This window comes from Muntiacus reevesi, chromosome 15, assembly GCF_963930625.1.
Source record: "Muntiacus reevesi chromosome 15, mMunRee1.1, whole genome shotgun sequence".
NCBI lineage: Eukaryota > Metazoa > Chordata > Mammalia > Artiodactyla > Cervidae > Muntiacus > Muntiacus reevesi.
In genome coordinates this window covers 8,096,409-8,103,909 of record NC_089263.1, presented here as the reverse complement: position 1 = coordinate 8,103,909, position 7,501 = coordinate 8,096,409, and positions in this window count along the sequence as shown.

Genomic DNA, 7,501 nt, shown 5'->3' with positions numbered 1-7,501 from the left:
GTGAAAAGGGGTTTTGGGGACAGGCTAGCGCCAGCTGTCCTCACAACTCACAGGGCCGGCAAGCGGAGAGGCTGTGACTAGATTTCAGCTTCCGCTGGCTAGCCCGCCGCGTGGCACCTGCGCTGGTTCTGTCTGTGTCTTTTCAGATGCCCTCTACGCAAGGATAGACAGAGGCCTGGACTTGGGTGTGTCTCGCTCCACATAGACCATATATCCTGGGAACACATGGGCCTGTGCTCTGTGAATACCAAGAGATCAAAACGTACAAGATTTCAATTAACATGCAATTCAGGTTGCTTATTTGAATCTGAAGCTTCAAGGCGCATGTTTAAAGGATAGCCGTCCTGCCCTGGCGTCCAGACAGTGATCAATGGATCAATGCGTGTAGTGTGCTTTCTAGTGCCTCAGACTAAAGCAAGAGGGAAAGGGGAATGAAAGGCCAGCCCTGCACTCTCCTTGGTTCTTGGGAAAAGAAATCAGAAACACATGTCAGGCAAAGATGTGTCTTCCCATTGTTTGGAGCAGGAGTGATGAGGAGGAAACCTGGGGTGAGGAGGAAACTGTTATCATTATAATAATACTCCTGTTTAGGAAAAGAATAAACATTTGTTTTGTGCTAATTCTATGGTAATCAGGGTGATTGTACTGTACTTAGCTGCCGGTGTTGCCATGGTTATCCCAAGCAGATTGTGATTATTAATGGCTTAGAATAATCCATAGTGTTTGGTTTGACACCCTCCATCAGCAACATGAGTATTAGCTTCACGGCTATGTCCCAGCGATTTTGGAGCCCAAAATGTTTGCTCTTTTTCAGCTTTTTATTATATGGCATCTCCTCTGTATTATGAAATGGCTTCCTCCCTTTCTTCTCTTCAAACCTGTTTTTTCCAAGGTCTGCAGTGTAATTAACAGAACTCAACATTTTTCAAATTGATCTATTGATGAATATATATTAATAAACCTTAGCAAACAACAACAAAAAAAAAAGTACCGAGGGAGTAAATGTTAATCTGTGTTGAGGAACCATTCTTGAGTGGCCAGACCATGGAGCCTGTGAACTTCCATGTCAAGCACAGTAAACCAGAGTTTAAACCAAGATTTGTATCTCGGAGCTGAGTCATCCCTGATTCTGTAACATAATCACTGGTTCTCACTCTGCAGCTGGACACTCAAACAAGTCACAGCGTACTCCTTTTGTTATTATTATTGGTGGTGCTGCTGGCGCTGGCAGTTGGTAGTATATATGTTCCTGAGTGTTTGTTGATAATACCAAGAACTTTGTTTCTTAAGAAAAACATAACATAAAAAATTTCTGGACACTGAGTACAAATGAGAGTTGATCAAAATATTGGCAACCAGGAGGACCAGATGAGTTGCGTCAGCTCTTCCTAGAATCTGGAAGGTGACATGTGTTTCAGCTAGCTGTGGCTACATAACAAACAACTTCAAAACTCAGGGGCATAAAACCAGAATGACTTCATATTTCTCATGCTTCTGGGGCTGGTCTGGACAGTCCTGCTCCCCGTGCACTCATGGGAACCCCTCAGGAGGTGGCAGTCAGTTGATGCTGGGTTGGGCTGGAGGGTCTCCAAGCAAGCCTCCCACACCCATGTGGCCTTGGTTGTCACTTTTGGTGGTTACCAGGCTCTCCTGTCCACAACCTCTCCCTCTAGATGGCACCCCGTCTCCAAGGCCTTCCCACATGACCTCTTTCCAGCACGGGGCTCAAGCATCCTTATTAACAATTCCAAAAGAACAAAGTCAGAGGCTCCTAAATACCATAAAGGCTACGCCTGGAGCTGTCATAGACCATATGGCCACAGCAAGTCTGAGGGTGAGTCCAGGTTCAAGGTCAGAAAGGACACTTCAGCTGTTCATAATAGGATGGCCTGGGCGTAGAGTGAAGGAGCCAGGAAAGGCCTGGGGCACCTACTGTGAAGACCCTCAGTCTACGTGAGTGTGAGGGGTGAGAGTCGGCCGATGGGGGATGAAGAGATTCTAGATGAAATGAGTAAGTTAGATTGTTTTTATATTAATTGCATGCCATTTTTTAAGAAAGCAAAAGAAACAAAAAAATACATTTAATTTGTAGTATTAATAGCAACCCACTCCAGAACTCTTGCATGGAAAATTCCATGGACAGAGGAACCTGGTAGGCTACAGTCCATGGGGTCATGAAGAGTCAGACACGACTGAGTGACTTCACTTTATCCTCTGTTATGTTAGAATACATAGAATAAAAGAAAAAAACTTAAAACAAACAAAAGTTTTCTTCTTTTTAAATCTCTCTTCTGAAAACAGCCAAATGGTATTGATTAGAATATTTCCCATGCCTTTTGTGTGCCTTTGACTAATATGAATGGAAAAGCACAATTTGTTCTTTGAGTGAGGCCCTGGGTTGTCCTTCATAGGTGATTGAGGGAGAAATTCTTCTCTCAGCATTGACATTAATATCTTCGGTCTTAGCAGAGCTGAGAGTCTGTATCAGTGGTTGCTTCTTCCTTGAGATGTGTCAGCAACCTAATGGGAAAATGCTACCTCCATCTAATTGAGGAGTATGCTTTGGATTAGGAATGACCCCATTATCAAAGCCACATGCATCCAGAGGTGGTTGCAATTATTTAGGTGAGTATTCCTCTGAGAAAATGTGTCCTTAACCACAGTAGGGAAAATAAGATGGGCGGTGTCACCAAACTTGGGACTAATTCAACTTGAAACTTTTAAGCCAACAGAATTAAAAATAACCATTATGCACACTTAGTGAGACTTAGCCAAGGATGCACATTGGATTAACACGGGAAGCACTAAAAAAAAAGAACAAACAAAAAGCAATTTCTGGGGAACCCATCCCAGGCCAATTAAATTATAATCTCTGGGGGGTTGGTACCCAATATTAATGGACATTATAGGAAAGAATAATCAGCTTGTCCATCATTTTAATTTTCAATAAAACAATAATATTTCCTATTAGACTGATGTTCGGATCTCAGCACTTTTTAAAATTTTAATAATAATAGATAAATTTATTGATTGCTGACCCTATACTATGCACTGTACTGAGTTCTTACTGATACTGCCACCACTTGATCAATACTGATATGGGTTAAGTGTAGTGGATTGGCCAAAAAATTCTTTCTGGTTTTCCATACAATATTACGGAAACACGCAAAAAATCCTTCTGGCTAGCCCAATACTATTAGAGCTATTCCCATTTTTCAGATGAGGAAACTGCAGCTTTGAAAGATGAGATAAAATGCATAGTGTCACTCACCAAATAAGCAGAGTCCCAGATGTGAACACAGAGTGTTTTTTCAGTGTAGCCTTATTTTTAAAAATTTTGAATACTGGCATGCAGTTGTACAGTAAGAGTAAAGAGATTCCATGTACCCTTTACCCACTTTTCTCCACTGGTAAGATTTTATATATTATAGTAAAATGTCATGAGCAAAAAAATTATTAAAACAAATTGACATCAATAAACAATCGACCATATTCATATTTTGTTAATTTTGTGTTCATTAATTTGTGTATCGGTTGGTTTGGTGAAATATTATCTCAGGTTCAGGTAAATGAGATGCACTCTTGAAGAACATTTGAGCTGTTTGCAGGTTTGAGCTATTATGAATCAAGCTGCTTTGAACATTTACACATCGGTTTTCTTGTGAGGTAAGTTTTCACTTTCAGGGATAAAAGTCCAAATTGTTGCATTGTATGCTGAGCATATGTTGACTTTTTTGAAGAAACTGACAAACTCTTTCCCAGAATGACTGTACCCTTTTACATTCCCAATACATGAGTTATGCAATTTCTCCATACTTTCACCAGCATTTTGTGTTATCTTTTATTGCTTAATTTTAGTTCTGATAGGTGTGTCACATCATCTTACGGTAGCTAGAATTTGCATTTCCCATTTTGGATGGTAAAGAATCTGCCTGCAATGCAGGAGACCCAGGTTTGATCCTTGGGTTAGGAAGATCCCCTGCAGTAGGAAATGGCAACCCACGTTAGTACTTTTGCCTGGAGAATCCCATGGACAGAGCAGCCTGGTGGGCTACAGTCCATGGAATCACAAGGAATAGGACATGACTGAGCAACTAACACATAACTAACACATGTCTAACACTAACACATACTAAAACTTTTGCCTCGTCTGTTTGCCATATTCATGTTCTTTTCCACAAATTGTTTCTACATGCCTTTTGTGAATTTTCTAATTGGATTGTTTGACAGTTTTGTTTTGAGAGTTCTCTAAGTAGTCTCAGTAGAAGTCTTTTGTTGGATACATGATTTGGACATATTTCGCCCAGTCTGAGCCTTGCCTTTTCATCCTTTTCCCAGGGTATTTCATGGAGCAGAGATTTTTAATTCAGATGAGTCCAACTTACCAATGTCTCCTTTTATGGCTCATGCTTTGGTATCAGTGCCAAGCACAGACTTTAAAGTGGGACTTTACTCCAACTTCTCAGATTCTCTAAGACTCAGATTATTTGCCTTTAGATTTTGGATACCAATATCTAGGTTACAGAGTAAAAGTGAGATTAAATGAAATAGATAATTATACATGAAGTGTAGGGTATGGCTCTTGGTATGTTTCATGCTGTGAGAAGCTGGCTTCTTGTTACTGTTGTAAACTGATATTCTTATTCATTGTACTTGTAGCATGATGCACTTTCATCAATTAACGTGAGCCTCAGGACAACCTTTAAGTAATCCTTCTTACTATTATGGGTGAGGAGACAGGAGTGTGAAGAGATTTGCCCAGGTTCACTCAAACAGCTCATCACATGGGCCACACCCAGTTCCTCTAGGCTAAAGCTGACATTGCCCCATTCCGTCTTTTAATTCCTTTTAGAATTAAATTTCTAACCACACCTTGACAAGAGTCATTTTCTCAGTAAAAAATAGTCTCAATATCAAAGAAATGGGTAATGGGATTTGATCTTCCTAACAATTTTTTTTCCTGTCACAGATAAAAACCAGGTACCTGTGTTGAACATCTGATAATTTTCACCTCTAAGAGTGATTGCTTGATATATTTTGAAATACTATTTTTAAACAATCTTAAGGAAAGACTCTTTTTGCTTGACTCTTTGTGCAACTTTCAGTTCAGTTCAGTTCAGTCACTCAGTCGTGTCTCGACTCTTTGCGACCCCATAAGTTGTGTCCACTGTTACACTGCAGGCCCTTTCCTTTCAATAAGGAATGCAAAGAGAAAAGATATGGCCAAGAAAACCCTCTGGATAAAACCAGTTTGTTGATTTACTTTCTTGGTAGTGAAACGAATTCTCTCATCAGCCAACCTGGCTTCCCCATTCTTTGTCCAGTGTGGCTTTCTCATCATTATCTATCTTTAACAGGCAGATAGCAAAGGGAGAATGAGAAGGACGCTCCTGCAAGCTGTGTGTTCGCCTGGCATCGCATCTACAATGGTGTGAGTACAAGTATCTAGTACAGACCTAACAGATGATTTAAAGTGGTGTCCCGGACCACAAGTATCTGAATCCATGAAGATTAAAAATAATAAAAATGTGGATTAGAGGGCATTAACCTGTGCCTGCCTACTAAATTTCTATGTGTGGGCCTTGGCAATTGACCTTTTAACATGATCCCTGATAATTCTAATATGCAGTAAATTGAGCGCTACCACTATCAGGATTAATTTAGTCAAAACCCTTCTGATGAACAGTTAGTATTATTTATGTCCAGGTGGATAGTGTCAGAATTGAGTTGAATTGGAGGGTACCCAGCTGGTGTGGGCGAATTGCTTGGTGGTATAGGGGAAAACCCCTGACACTTATCAGAATTGGAGTCAACATCATAACTATCCAGTGTATCTCATTTACAAGCTCCATGATAACAGGGATTTTCTTCTGTCTGGTTTACTAACAATGAGCCTAGAACAGACCCTAGTGCAATGCCTGATGTAAGATTAGTGTTCGATGCGTTATTTGTCCATTTAATACAAGAAAAAGAAAACTTAGTCTTTGGGCATCAACTTGAAAGTGATGAGCTTACCATGCTTGCCAGTAATCAAGATTTGTACACGGTATTGCCATGCCTTTTGAATCTGGATTTTGCATTTTAGTTTCAGTTTCTTAGTCCCAGACTTAGATATCTTCCTCTGGGGTACAGTAGAGAAAAAATAACCTACGCAGCCCAAGAGAGAGCTGAGCCAGGCTAATAAGAGTACCTAGGAGTCTCTGTAAGGAAGAAGGTAAATGAGAAAGATACTTAGATGGCCAAGGTGAACCTGCTTTTCTATGATGCTTCTGATTCTTCTGAAATACTTCTATTGAAAAGTAAAGATTCCTGGTTTTCAAATCAGTGCTTTAGCATTAGGGTAAGGCAAAAAAATTTGCTAATCTTCTACAAAACCATGAACTACACAGAGGATGTGGTTCATTTGATGCAGATATTATGTTTTGATAGAGAGTCTAATACTTGTGAGTAAAGCAAACAAGTAAAAGGGATAGAGTAACCTTTAGAATTTAGGGACTTGTCTAAAAGCTTATCTGAAGGTCATCTGGTCATTCATTATTGCTTACCACTCAGATATTTTGCAGCCTTTTAAAGATTGATGTTTGATGGTAGAAAACTGATAAACTGTGATGATTTTTGCCTGATTGCAATGCAAATGATTGCCTGATAGCAATGCAAATACTTTCTATTTTATAATGATGAAAATGCTTTCTATTCAGTAAAAAGATGACCCTTTTTTAAAAGGTTACAGCTTAATTGCCCTGAATGCTATTAGCCATTGTTCATCTACTTTAGCAATACCCTGGCCAGTGCCGCTTTGCTTTCACTAACTATATATGAAGATATCATTTTCTCATGCCTTTCTTTGAAGGCAAACAACTTTGATACTTGATCACAATGCATTTCAATGAAAGTTATGTTCTTTTAAATCTTAAAAATTATGCTATTTGAGTACTCACGCCAGTCTTATTCTTTCCTATTTGCTTTCAAACAAGGCAGTTTCACTAGAGCTCTCTTGCAGCACCTTATTGAAGGCAAGGAGTGGCTGGCAAACTCAATACCTCGACATTTTTATACCAAGTTGCCTAAAGCTACAGACGTCACGGGCATATGGTCTGAGTCCCAAGGGACTACGAGCAATAGTTGAACCAACTGCTGAGCTGTGGCGTAATGAAGACAAAGCTAGCTTCCTAGCATGAACCAGATCTCACTGCATCCCAACCACCTGCACTTGGCTAATGCCACATTTTGGGGTCTGTCGCATGTAATATCCTACTTTGGTCTTAGATAGGACTCTGATGTTCATCAGTAAGAAAAACCCAGTGGCAGCCATATTAAGGCAGTTGGCTCATAAAAATCAAATATTGAATATACCATCACTGGGACAGAGCTTCCTTAGAAACAACTAGGGAAAAAAACACAAGTAATACCTCTGTAATTGCTCTGCGTGTGTATCTGTCTGTCTGTCTCTCAACACATAAACACACACACATTTCCTTTCAGACCTCTGCCCCTCTAGTTG